The sequence below is a fragment of the Micropterus dolomieu genome, linkage group LG17 (genome assembly GCF_021292245.1).
Source record: "Micropterus dolomieu isolate WLL.071019.BEF.003 ecotype Adirondacks linkage group LG17, ASM2129224v1, whole genome shotgun sequence".
NCBI classification, from domain to species: Eukaryota; Metazoa; Chordata; class Actinopteri; order Centrarchiformes; family Centrarchidae; genus Micropterus; species Micropterus dolomieu.
Window position 1 is genome coordinate 14,286,279 of NC_060166.1, and position 5,606 is coordinate 14,291,884.

Consider the following 5,606-nt stretch of genomic DNA (forward strand, 5'->3'; position numbering starts at 1 on the left):
ACCAGCCCGCTGCTTCTCTTTTGGCATTCTCTAGGAAGAAAATTGAAATTATCACAGAGAAAACTCGGCACATCCTGAGCTCACCTAGAGCTGATATAAAATAAATAAAGGCATTCCACACCAACTGTGCAAAGCAAATGTGTTTGTTTTTGCTGTCACATTTTAATGGTCTCTGTCCCTCTAGGGGGAGTCCTGCTGTGCAAACCTGTTTCCTGATTGAGGCGTATCTTGGTGGGTTTTCATATTCCAGTTCAATAGTGCCCTCAAATTGTTCATGACTAATTCTGGTGTGCCACTTTCTGTGTTTATTCAGGGCTAACAGCTAGTCTTGGATTGGATGACAAACCGAAGAGACAGGCTGACACAGGGCTGTCAGGGTGATGCCAAGCCATCTGCTCCTCTGGAGCTTCCAAGCAGGAGATAGGTGGGCAGGAGAGGAGAAGAAAAAGATTAAGAAATCTCACACTAACCCTGGAAACTGCCTTTTGCCTCACCCGTAATTCCCAAGAAGCTGATATCAATTGACAAAACATAAAATTGTCTTATTGAGGTTCACAGCTTTCAGTAAGAGGCTGCTTGTACTTACAAATAACCAAATTCATACATTTTGTATTACTCATGGAACCCTGAAGAGAATCCCAGATGGCAGCATCTCAACAGTCCTGTGTCATCTGATGTGGACTGCAGAAAGGTCACTTCACAAAATGAAGAGAAGAGGAACAAGTTTAAGATAGAGATGTACATAGGCAATATTAATAGTAACAAGTAGCAGCGACAATTATAGCAGTACAATAATGTAGAGAGAGGTTTAATTTTCAATTCTAATATTTCCTTAAAGGCTCTAAGCACAATGTCTACATGTGAGTCAGTACAGGTTGTAAACAAGCCAACAGGTTTTATTTTTTTTTTAGAATAACTACCACTTTATTTGTATGAAGGTATTTTTGTGTTTTTTTAATGCAAGCAAAAAAAAAATATTTTGAGTGCATATTTATCGCACTAGTTTTCTGTGACTGTGGTAACTGAAGTTTATGTTCACACAGCATTAACTGTAATTGACTTTAGACTGAATATTTGCAGTCTAAAGTCAATTACATTGAAAATATAGACTGCTACCTACATATTTTAAGGTGTTGCTGCCTTGCTACGTTTTCTCCTTTAGATGTAACATAGAAACATTTATTACAGTCATTTATTTTCCTAGCTAATTGCCTTAAAGTCCACCTCCAAATACAGTGAACTGTGAAACTTCATTAAAAACGTTACAAATGTTGAAGTTGTTTTGTATGACTTGAAATAATGTACAGTTAATTCACTTAAATAAATTAAATAATGCCTGACAGTTGTAACAGTAATAATTATAATTGTCATAAGTGTCATAATTTTACATTTTAGTAAGTAGTTTTGGCCCTCCGATGGACTGGCGACCTGTCCAGGGTGTACCCCGCCTTTCGCCCAGTGTCAGCTTGGGATAGTCTCCAGCCCCCCTGCGACCCTGTAAACAGGATAAGCGGTTGACGATGGATGGATGGAAATAAGTAGTTTTCATATACTGTGGGATAAGGTGTCTTAGAGTAAAAATAAAAACAATAGTTCAGCAAAGCAGTACAGTGCAGGTGCTGTCAGAGAAGAGAGCCAGCCACGATGGAAAGTGGGACTTTTATATCCTGAAGCGCAATGGGGCCAGGCGCTCCACATCAGGTAGACGTAGACTCAGCAGGGGCCGTCACACGTCCTACATCAGAGGGGAGAAGCCAGCCAGACCAGCAGGGTGAAGATGCTTCCTAAGCTCTCTGCAGCTCTCAGACCACCATGCTGGACATAGCTGTCACCAATTATCCACACTGCAACAATGGGAGGGAAATAAATGTAGGCTAATAAATAAATAGGTGTAATAAATGCTTATATGTCACATCTAAAGGAGAAAACATAACAAGGCAGCAACAACTTAAAGTATCTAGATAACAGTCTATATTTTCTATGTAATATTAGTGGTCAAAAGTCTATTACAGTCAGGGGTGGACTGGAACAAAAATTCAGCCCTGGCACTGTTGCCACGCCAGCCCACCTTACCACGTATACCCACAAACACACATTAACTACTTAGGCTACATTTGTAGTAGTATATTGTAGAGTCTGTGCTCTCTGTCTGTTTGTCTGCTGTTACTGCCTTTGTCTACTGCAGAGTCAGTTACAAACCGAACATTTTTTGTGTGACTGTTTTCTTCCTACCTCTACCACACTCCCTGTCTCTGCTAGGCCTACAGTAGCATTCTTCCTCCCAGCACTGGTAGCCTACAAGAAGGCCAGGGCTCTCTGTCTGTACCGATTCCAGCAACATCAATGAACGCAGCAGCCTATAGAACATTGCAGAAAAATGTTTTCTCACACACTGCTCTCAACATTGGAATACACATGAATAAGAATATTACTCACTAGCCTACTTAATTCTGCCCTCCTTGCCTTCACTTCTAATATTTCCAGCACGGAACATACACCTCTGCTGCAAACCCTACCTCTTTTTTTTCCTCTTTCCCTGTAATTGTCGGCCCTGTTGACTTTCTCCATCAGTAGTGGGCTGTTTTACGCAGTGGCCGAAATGACACAGCACTTGCGATTTTCACCCGCGATACCGTTTTCACCCGCGGGTGTGCGGAGGAGGCTTGTTAATGAGGAAGCCAGTCGAAACCGAAACCAACATTGTACCCAGTTGCACCTGCACCAAAGTGTTCACTGTTGCTTTACCTGGTCCATGCTTGTGAAATATCCACCTTCTGAGTCTTATAACGTAATGGATGATAATTTCTTTCAGTGTTTCTCTGCAAAATGGTTAAATGGGTTGCCAAATATTTTAGGTGGCCCTTAACGTAGCCTACCTCAACAGCCACCCAAGTAAAGCTGATGTGTGGGAAACACTGAATTAATGTCAATCTGACCGGCCCACTCCGAAACAAATAATCCAGCCCCAGCCAGGTGGCCAATCCGCCCCTGATTACAGTTTAAGCTGTGTGACCATAAACTTCAGTTACCACAGTCACAGAAAAGTAGTTTTGCTGGATATTGTGTACAATGTGTTAAACATGAGTAGCTAACCCTTATCTACTTATACATTCTAATGTTACATACCATTCTAAAAAGGAGAGAGGTGATAGACTCCCTGACCTTGCCAATGGTGAATATAAATAATCATTAAATCCTGCCATACTACATTTAAAAGCATTTCAATTGAAATGAGCAACAAAACGTCAACTTACCTCCATCTAGCCTGTACACAACTCAGTCTCCAGTAGAGCTAACCGCTGGTCGGAGCCGGTCGGAGCAAGGGGATTGTGGGCGTGGCCATGAGGTCAATCAAACCCACCTCTTATTTTGACCATTTTTGACTCGCAAATCTTTTTGACTTGTAAAACTCTTACACTTGCAAAAAAATGGTTTAACCTACAAAACTTTTTGACTTGCAATCAAAGAGCACAAATGTTTTGTGACACAAAAAAGGCCTGTTTGTTTTTTAATCACAAACTTGATTTTTCATTGCAGTGCGATAAATACGCTCTCAAAACATTTTCTGTGCTTGCATTAAAAACACAGAAATAATTTCATTTATTTGGAGGTAAAACTACAGAGCTACAAAAATAAAACCCAAGTAGCTTATATAAAATGCATAGATTTTTCTTGAAACATCACATTTCTTTTGATATACTTAATGGCTGCTTTTTAGGACAATTTTAAAAGCAGCATGAGTAAGTGGCTTGCTAACACTATTTGTATAAGAACGTGGAGAATTTGAGACAGCCAGCATGGCAAACTATTAGTTACAGAGAGAGTGATTGTAAGTTCAAAACACTGAACTCTTATATGCTTACTCATTTTAAGTTGCTCCAGAAATAAAGGCGTCATTTTAAGGTAAAATGATAAATCAGACTAGGGTTGAGTGGAAATGGTGCTCAGGTTTGGCAGACATGAGAAAAGATGTCAGGCTTTGTACTGTGAACACTTTCAGTATTTCTGTATAAAAAAATCCATTCTGGTGGAAATGAAAACTGCACTTAACAATAACACTTGCACCTTCTGTTACCCCTTATGTTTGCAAAGAAACCACCATACATCTTCACATCTCAAGCCACTAGACACAAACAAGTGTAGTTCAGAACAGCGGCGCTGTTGTGGTTCTATTTTGGTTACCTGTTTCTTAATGTGTAAAAAGTCTTGCATTTTCATTTCCTTAATGTCCTGAAAGTCACAGTCACTGGCATGATAAGATGGGTATCAATTACCTCCATTGCACTCCTGCATCTGCCTGTTCTCTCAGTTCCTTGCCTCTGAGAAGGAACAAACAGTGACTTGCAGGCATCTGAAGTCCTGGCTCAGTGATGGAGTGGATGGCAGGCAATAACAGGTATAAAACAAATGCAGCAGAGAAGAACAATAGCAGACAGGGAGCGCATAGAGGATGTGACGACTTGCTTACACAGAAGAACTTTTTCCATTGTTAAATATAATCATCCTCTGTTCTACATGCACACTCAAGGGAAATCCCCCTGGGACTTCATTTACATAAAAACTTGGCAAATTTAGCAACTTCTCAGATTCACTGCTATGTTTTTGAGGTTAATACATCCCACTAAGTGTGCCTTGGACTTAGTTATTGGACCTGGGTGATTGCCATTCAAAAGTCTTCACATGGGAACTACATGAATATTTAGGTTATAACATTTTTACACATGTATTATGTGGTATTTATAAGTTAAGATAATGGTGATAGCTGACCCAAATGAAAATGGAGACCCATTATTGTTGTAAAAATGTCAGAATCTTAAGCAAGATTTTTTGAAAATATCATTACATTTGTTGCACAAGAGTAGTTGCACATATACAGTAAACATGTTGGGGAATAAATAATGCATTGATCTGTGAGAAAATAATTACAGAAAGTCTTGCTTGACAGACACTATTTCCCCAATGCACATTCAAATATCACGTGTCCAACTTATAACAGATTAAATTAATACATCAGAAAACAAAACAAAACATTGTCAGCAAGATTAAGAATGTCCTCAATGAAACATCCCACTGCTTATTGTTCTTAACAGCAGAACATTAAATCCCTTTTTTAATATCTGTATGAATTTTATTCAATAATAAATACATATATTGCATTTCATTGTATGTTTTGTTCAGTCCATCAGTAGGTCATGTGATATGGTAGCTATATATATATATATATATATATATAGTTACGTCTAAAGGTCTAGGGGTGTCCTGGATGTAACATAAATGTGTGGCCTCCCACTCTTCCCATTCCCAAACAAGGCCAGCACACAACAAATACAATTTAGCAGTTTTTATTATACATCGGAGATGAGCAGTGCCCAAAACAACAACCAAAACACTAAGAAAACCTAAATCTTTCCTAAACCCAAAAGGTAAAGAAAGACAGAAGCCTAGTTTTAGAGCTTTAAGTCCAAAAACAGGAGAAAATGGTGCAAACAAAAAAAAGGGCTTCTCACTGCTAATAGCTGACACAATATAGCTACGACAAAGGAAATTGCTTCATAGCAACAAAAATGGCAAAGCCAACAAAACCAGGTTGTCATAAGACAATCAGA

At 39.1% G+C, this 5,606-nt stretch overlaps 1 long non-coding RNA gene across 1 annotated transcript; it reads right to left on the bottom strand.

Moving 5' to 3' along the window:
• Positions 1–1,476: 1,476 nt before the first annotated feature.
• LOC123985489 lies at positions 1,477–2,354 on the bottom strand. Its single transcript, XR_006828684.1, has 3 exons — positions 2,233–2,354; positions 1,610–1,844; positions 1,477–1,495 (listed from the first exon to the last, which is right to left on the bottom strand). It is a non-coding gene; the product is annotated as an uncharacterized LOC123985489 (long non-coding RNA).
• Positions 2,355–5,606: the final 3,252 nt, after the last annotated feature.